Source organism: Nuphar pumila, chromosome 1 (genome assembly GCF_984573655.1).
Source record: "Nuphar pumila chromosome 1, dmNupPumi1.hap1.1, whole genome shotgun sequence".
Lineage (NCBI taxonomy): Eukaryota > Viridiplantae > Streptophyta > Magnoliopsida > Nymphaeales > Nymphaeaceae > Nuphar > Nuphar pumila.
This window is the reverse complement of record NC_143249.1, coordinates 137,926,376-137,934,803: the sequence shown is the minus strand read 5'-3', so window position 1 is coordinate 137,934,803 and position 8,428 is coordinate 137,926,376. Positions and strand designations below refer to the sequence as shown.

At 38.2% G+C, this 8,428-nt stretch overlaps 1 non-coding gene across 1 annotated transcript; it reads left to right on the top strand.

Annotated features, from left to right (window-relative positions):
* The first annotated feature begins 641 nt into the window (after window positions 1-641).
* Window positions 642-747, top strand: LOC149849178 (small nucleolar RNA R71). Its single transcript, XR_016426559.1, has one exon. It is a non-coding gene; the product is annotated as a small nucleolar RNA R71 (small nucleolar RNA).
* The last annotated feature ends 7,681 nt before the right edge of the window (window positions 748-8,428 follow it).

Genomic DNA, 8,428 nt, shown 5'->3' with positions numbered 1-8,428 from the left:
TCTAACATCTTCTCTTGAAATGATGAACTTGGAATGGGCTCCTGAGGAGAAGGTAGACAATACTGGGGATGAACCTGTGGAAATATAGGATGCGAGTAACCTTGTGAAGGGTTACTGGTCTATACTGTGTCTGGGAGGGCTGATGGGATGGGGAAATAAACTGGTTTCGCCAACCTGAGTTATATGAGGATGTAAATGAATCGGGCATGGGTTTAGCAAAACCTTGGGCAGCATTCACCTGCTCCTGAACGAATTAAGGATATAATGGCGCTGCCGGACAATCTGAAACACAGTGTGCAGGGCTAGCACATAGCTCGCACACTCTTTTTACTGGATTTCTCGAGGAATTGGCTAGGAATTGATCTAACTTCCTAGTCAACTGGTCAACCTTGGTACGCAAATCTAACTCGGACCCAACTTCGGAAATCCCAACTTTCCTAGGACCACTAGACAGAGATGTAGTCCTATCGAGCCGTGAAGACAAGGTATGATGCATCGTGTTTTCACTCAAGGTCTCGAATAGAGACCACGCCTCGTCCTCACTCTTGAGCATAAAAGTGCCCCCACAAGACGAATCAACCATTTGACGATGCTTCTCAGTAAGCCCGTCATAAAAATACTGCACCAACTGCCAACGAGGCACTTGGTGATGGGGACACTTGCGGAGAAGATCTTTCAATCTCTCCCAAGACTCATGAAACTGTTCTCCCTCAATTTGAGAAAAACTGGTTATAGCTTTACGAAACTGATTCGTTTTACCAATTGGGAAATATTTTTTTAAAAATTCTCTTTGCATTCCTTCCCAAGTAGTAATACGAACCGTCTCAAGAGATTTTAGCCAGTGCTTGGCTTTATCTTTGACAGAGAACGGAAACAAAGTCAACCTCATAGCGTCGTCTCCAAAATTATTGATTCGCACAGTCGAGCAAATCTCAAGGAATTCATCGAGATGACGATATGGGTCCTCATTGCTAAGGCCATAAAACAAAGGTAACATTTGAATCACACTGGCCTTAATCTCAAAATGACTCGCTCCTACATCAGGTCTCGTGATGCAGGAGGCGGGAGTATACGTATTTGGCATGAAGTACTCCCTCAAAGGACGGATCAATTGATGATCGTCAGTCATTGCGTACACCTTAGAGTAGACTGGTGTAGCACACGTCCTAACTTTGGGTTTTCTACCTAACTAACGCACTAAGCGGCCAAACCACACAAACCACAAAGCGAGTGAACTAAAAACAACAAAAACTAAACAAACACCACGCAGTTACACATAACAGAGATTATGCAAAGAAATATGAAATCTATGTGTACGGTACCAATCGTACACAGTCACCTCTAAGGGGGTCCTAGTAGGTGGGCTGTGCAGAAAAGTAAGCTCTTCTCTAAGATATGCACATACCTGGTTCTAAACCTAAATGCAACACAAACACTAGGCAATAAAGTGAATACTAATATGACGCTGTTCCCCGGCAATGGCGCCAAAAATTTGATGTCTTCTTTTAAATCATTGTAATTTTGAAAAGATTTTTATATGAAAAACATGTGAAAACCAGACATCAAATAATAAAAACCGGTTCTCACTAGTGGATGAGACCGGGTCGAACTCAGGGAACGGGAATATATCGTATTCAAGTACACAAATCTAAACTAATCTTTATTGTCGAATTATTGAAATGTAAAATGTTCAGAAAAGGTAAAAACAACTAACTATTACAACAAATGAATACCCTTAGCAGAGGGCGTAAAGTGCAATATTTACAAACCCAATTAAATTCCTAATTCTAAACTGAAAAGTAAAAAAAAAATCTTCTATTCTTGCACTTCGTGTGTCGTGTAATCACTTCCGCTCTGGTGCAATCCTACACAAATCAAAAGAAACACGAGCAGTACAAAATAAAAGAATAAAACTATACTAAAAACTTTATAAAATCTAAAGGACACTTCAAATTAAAGATGATTACTAACTACTAACTACTTGATGAACTGACAACCAACTATTGGTAGATTAAACTGAAATCTACAAGTAACTAATACTCAACAATTAAACTCAGCAAAACTCAAATTTGTTCCAGCTAACACTTAATAACAACATGCAATGATACTCATTAAAAATCAACAGTGAAATTAATAGAAAATACACTGTGAAACTTAGCTTTTCATGCATTTGATATGTACTGGATTTACACAACATTATCATTCACTGATATTTCAAACATCTACCGAAATTTTTACTCCAATCTCTACACTCTTCAATCAATACAAGATTGCTACAAATTATTTTCAAGACTGCCGGATTTCACTCAACTTCAACTGTTGGAAGACTTTTGCCAGAAATCATTAATTATCAGTAAAGTTCAGAAATTTATGTTGTAAATCACGATTAACATAGAGCAATCTCGATTCCTCTGTGTTAATCTTGGCATGAAACTCTTGATTTTTACAACTTATACAGGGAATCACTAGAGATGCAGTTCTCAGATACAATATCAAGTCGCCAGATTAATCATGCAATCAAGGAAAACATTAAAAACACATTGATCAAAAATTTGGAATAACTCTCATCGATTTGCATCTCAATCGATTGAAGACATCTCAACCGGCTGATTCCATTCGATCAAACAATACTCACGCATGCTGGAATCAATTGGGAATCAACTGGACATTTGCCAGAATTCCCTTGATCAATGATCAAACTTACCGGGAAAACAATCACTTGTCAGTATTCCAAACAGCAAAAGAGATCAACTATTCAGTTATTTCAACAGATGGCAATCAGAGATCGGTAATAGCCATCGGAAATCAGTAAAACACAATATTCAATCGAATTTCAAACAATTAATCACTAAGAAAAACAATAGTATCAACTTGAAATAGCAATCGTGAAATGAATTTCACGGTGGATCAAGAATGAAACCACCAGATTCACATCTTCACGATAATCGTGAAGTTATTCCGGCTAAAGCAGGGGATTCCGATCAGCATCTCCAGCAGATCCAGAGATTTCAGGTGACTGAGCATTGTATCCTCATTCCAGCAGGTTCTTTAAGGCAGTCTAGAGCTCCGATCGGTACCAGAAATAAGCTTTGAAAAATAATGATCGCCGAAAAAAAATTAATGGAAATCGATCAAATTTCTGTAGAAATGTGTTGAAATCCGGTGACAGATTTCAGATCAAGTTCCTGTAGAAATATTGAAATCCAACGATTGCACAAACAAATTTGATGATTCGAATCTAATTTTTTTCTCAGAACTTCAGATCCAAGCAAACTGGAAACAGATTTCACAGCTACCGAATTTCTAAGTTTTCTTTTGTACAAGCACAGCGGCAATGTTTTGTTTTCTTTATTTTTATTATTTTATTTTGTAAAAAAAAATTCGAAATACAGAAAATCAAATAGAAATGAAACAGAACTTATGTATAAACTAAATCTATGAAACTATATAGCTATTGAAATGAAATTGAAAACATAATTTGAATTGAAAAGAAAGTTTGCTGAAAAATTCAGATGCTAATGCTAATACGATGAATTCAAAATGCATAATGGAGTTGAAATCAAACATTACATCTACTAATTACAAAAAAATCAGATAAAAAAACAGAAAAAGAAGAAGAAAATCAGAGGAAAAGGAGAAGAAGAAGAAGATAAGAAGAAGAAAAACTCACCGTAACTGGAGGGATTAGAAGAGAGGTTGGAATCCTCCCTCTTGCTTCAGCCGTTGTCGGAATTCTCCACCGGAAAGAGGATTAGAAAAAGAGGGGAAAATAGGTAGAAGGAGAAGAAGAGGTAAGAAGAGGTGGAGAGGAAGGGGAAGAAGAGAGGGCTTGGGCAAAAGAGAGAAGACAAGCCTCTCTTCCCTCTACGTATCATATTTAAAGATTTGAACTTTTCTCCATAAGTCCCTCTTCTTTGTAAAATTGCATTTCAAAAACCTCTCTTCAAAAAGTTATTTACAAAACAACTCAAAATGACTATGTTTTAGAAAATACAAACTAAGTCTATTTTAACTCTAATTTTTTTATGATTTTCAAAAACTAAACTGCTACAATTATGTCAAACACTAAAATAGGCATTAAAATGTAAAATAAAACTATTTTTCATGCATTTTCTATTTTTAAATCATTTTAGCACATTTACTCGAAACTAACATAAAATTGGGTTTTTAAATCATTTTCTCATGAAATCATGCATTTTTTTATATGAAAAATCCCTAAAATATATGCATGATCAATAGGGCTATGGAATTCTTTATAAAGGAGGCGCAACTTGACCTGTTTGGCCCGCCCTTTTGCTCCAACAACACAAAGTGTTGCTCAAGCAGCGTAAACTCAAACCCAAGATGAAGATAACGACACGCAAATAGCCATCAATCTATCACAAGCAGGTATGTTTTTATATCCTCGGATTAGCACATTATGACTTGATAAACCAACCAACTGTCAGTACAAATATCAAGTATAGACTCTGAATTTGTTGGGAGTCTTCACCAGGATTTCTTGTGGTGTCTCCTCAGACATTGTGATCACTGTAGATCCTTTTAAGCCCCTCCACCCCCCCCCCCCTTTTTGATGCATTAGTGTCAGGGAATGACCACCATTGCACACTCCCTTGATTCAAAACAAGATCATTACTGACAGAGTCCATATTTTGTTTAAAGCACCACACTTCACCAAAACCAGTGACCTAAAAAAAACTTGGATAATAATTGTCAATCCTGAAATGCTTTGTCATTCCATTTAGTGCATTTTGAGTTTTGCAGGATCTGGGGATGGGGGTAACACCATCTTTTCCTTCCACAGGAAAACCAGATGGAGTTAAGATGTTTAAGGGAAACTGAAGGGAAAGAGTCCCTTCAGGTGAAGTAGATGATCTATCTAGTTCTCATGGGAGGCAGATTTTACCATATAATTTTAATTTCAGAAAAAGCAATGAAATCAATCACAGTGTTGAGAAAGAAATAAAGATAATACACTATGAAAATATAGACCGTGACAGGGAAAATAATCGAGAAAACAACTAAACCATAAAATCTAAAGCAGAAAGAAGAAATTGCGTGGAATACTTCCACAGAAGTACCGAAACGATGTTAATGTTGAACGCACCTGAGGTGTACAGATTGAAACTATAATGAAAAATAAAAACCCAAAAGTCGATAAAGTGGGAACAAAATGAAACGAAAGTATGAAGGCCAACCAAGCCAGAAGCATTGATGTAAATGTTAAACTGCTGATGTAAAAGAGACACCGATGCAGAGAACCAATCTGAAAAATCATGCTAAAACATATAAAGAGAAATTAAAGAGATTCTAAAAGGAATTGTAAAGAACTTAAGACAAATGTTGGAACATAGATGTTCTGTTAATGTTGCATTAGGGGGGGATCAATCCTGCTATATGATGGTCGATCCTCACCCTCGATGCCTCGTATTAAAACGAGGATGAGTGGAAACGCAATTGAAACTATAAGATAAAACTTCTGCAGAAAAAGCAAAAATAGAAAAGGGGAAAAGTAAAGTAAATGCGGAAATGAAATTGAAATTCAACACCTAGATGAATCGAAGATGCCATTACAAGGAATTTGTCGATCATCATTACGTAGGAAAATGTATTAAAGAGAAAATCCATTGTGAAACGGAAATAAACACAAGAAATTGAAATGCAGATGAAGAGTTATCTGTAAACAGATAATGAAAGTGAAGAACAGAAGAAAAGAACTACAAATATGTCTTAAAACTCTATGAAAATCAAAGAAAACTCAGGGATAAATGATGAAGGGGGGGGGGGTCTTACCTTGCTTGCAGGGATCAGGAAGGCTGAAGCGAGAGAAGACCACAGCCCTGCTGCAGAACTCGGCTTCCTTCTGTTTGTTTGCTGGGACTCTGAAAGAAGGGGGTTTCTGAGGAAGGCTGGTAAGTAAGAATGGGAAAGATGGGAGGGAGAGAAGCATAAGAGGGTAACGAAGTGAATACTTGATGATCTGGGCTTCCCACCCTTGTGCCCTCTTTTATGGAAGGGGTGGAAGGATCGAGAAGGGAAGACAGTTGGGGATCGATGGCTCATCTGTGGAAATGTGATGATCGGAGGGTAGATGAAGATGGATGCACATGGGGTTCGGGCGAGAGAGAGAGATGATCAGAGAGAGAGAGAAAAGAGAGGTCGGGCGAGCTCTGCCGTTCGCCATGAAATGTCGTTAGGGTAAAGAGAAAATTTTTATTAAAAAGGGCTTTTTCGAAAGTTTTCTCAAAAGGTTTTTTTTTTTGTAATTTTCTTCGCTATTTCTCATTTTTTTGTTCTTTTTTTCATTGTAATTTATATATATATATATATATATATTGGTGTTTTTGGAATAAAATTCTAAAATCTAGGCAAAATGAGGGATTTTAAAAAACTATTTTTGTATTTTTGAGAAATATTTACAGAAAGAGAAAAACTTTTGAAATTTTCTTAGACAACAGTTTCATATCCGGATGGATTGATCTGAGCCTATCAAAAATTATTTTGACATTTTTGTAAATTTGGTTCAAAATTAAATAACGAGGCTCAGATTTGGATTTTGATACTGGATCTGGATCCGAAATTGAGTTAGATAAAAAAAATTGATTTGATTCCGTTAAATCTGAGAAATAAACTGAAATTTTGAGTGAAAATGACTCAATTATTCAGAAAACGGGCACCAAGGGCAAAAGAGGAATATTTATAAAATTTTGAAAAAATTGGGGTGTTCACAGACCGTCACCTCTCAAGGTAGGGGAAGATTGTACAGAAGACTTGAACAATTGAATTGAGTTCAATTAACTAAAAAGGACAATTAAATAAATATATATGCATATATATATATATGCATTTAACTCAAGGACGCGGTTTCGCGATCCTTATCCTTTACTTGGTCGTCGTGCATCACGCAAAGGTTTTGTGTTGTACTCTTGCTTACAGTCCTTTACTTTGTCGTTGCGCATCGCGCAAAGGTTTTGCGTTGCACTCCTGCTTATAGTCTTTACTTTGCCATCGCGCATCGCACAAAGGTTCTGCGTTGCACTCCTGCTTACAGTCTTTACTTTGCTGTCGCGCTTTGCGCCAGGCTCTTGCTTTTGCATATGTGTTGCTACTGCCTTGCTATTGCAGATGACGCTCAGGTTTTCGCTCATTGCATACGCGTTTGAGGCATCCTCGTGGAGGATGCAAGAGACATCTATCACTCCCTCTTGCGACAAGAGTTCAGTCGGGAGCTGGTGATACACCTTCTTCTAAGGAGAGGGATACCTCGCAAGGATCCTGGCTCTTCGTGTGCGCAGTTATGCAAAGTCGACTTGAGATTTTAGAGAGCTGCGCAAAAGCATCAAAGACTGCTCCAAATCGAAGCATTTGGAAGGATGTGACTGGCTGGTTTTGCTCGCCTTTTTGGCATATCTCGGGTGATCCTGAATTGGGGGTTCGAGCGAACTTCTTAGCGGGTGTTCTGTTGAGAAACCCATATTCCGTCTATCGAGGCCGGTATCGAGTCATGCGAGACATGTAGATACCTCGATAGCGGATGTGATTCGAGATAATCACATGCATAATGTTGGCACAAGGTACTGCTGTTTCAAAAGATAAAGTAAAGTTGATAAACTTTACATCTTTGTGAAACACTCCTGTTGAGGCTTCTATTGAGAAACTATACCCCCTTCATCCTAGAGTACTTGTAGTCATGCACGACACGTCTAGTACTGTGATGATCGGATGAGGCGGTCGTGTGACCTCGAATAGTGCTAAACGCACAATGTTGTAATCACATAAATGGCCTCACATTCGCCTTCACAGGCAAGATGCTCGAGTGGTTTAAAGACCACAACATAGGATGGGTAGTTAGTTAAGCAACCCCTAACGCACCCATTCGCTTATGGTTTTTCTGTCAAGAGAGAGGACAGAGCGGTACAAAACTTCAATGGACAGGTTATTAACAACCACCCCACAGGGAATGATCCGGCCTCCCCAGTCATTGGAGTTAAAGGGAAGGGGGCTACATTAGTTAGCTCAACACTTCTGCAGAAGTTGGATGCATCCGTGGCACTGCCTCCTTTGGGGAATCCTCTCTCGGCTAAAGCCGGCCCTTTAGGAGTGGACTCAACTAGCTATTCGGGTTATTGAAAATACATAGAATAATAGACGCCCAAACTAGTCTCAATTGTTTCTACGTTTTGCCTGCGCGTACCCGCAGGCTAGTAATATCGAAACATAAAGTTTGTTCACACTGGTCGATCGCTTGCTTGCTCGATAGTTTAGTATGCTACTCGTTGAACTGTACACACCTGTCAATGCGTTACTCTAGTTGGTTAAACTGCTTACGCAGTTCTTTGCGGAGTAATAAGGAGCTTCTCATACTAGTTAAATGTTTATAATAATAGCATTATGCCAGTTGCTACATATTAGCATGTGACTTGCTTTA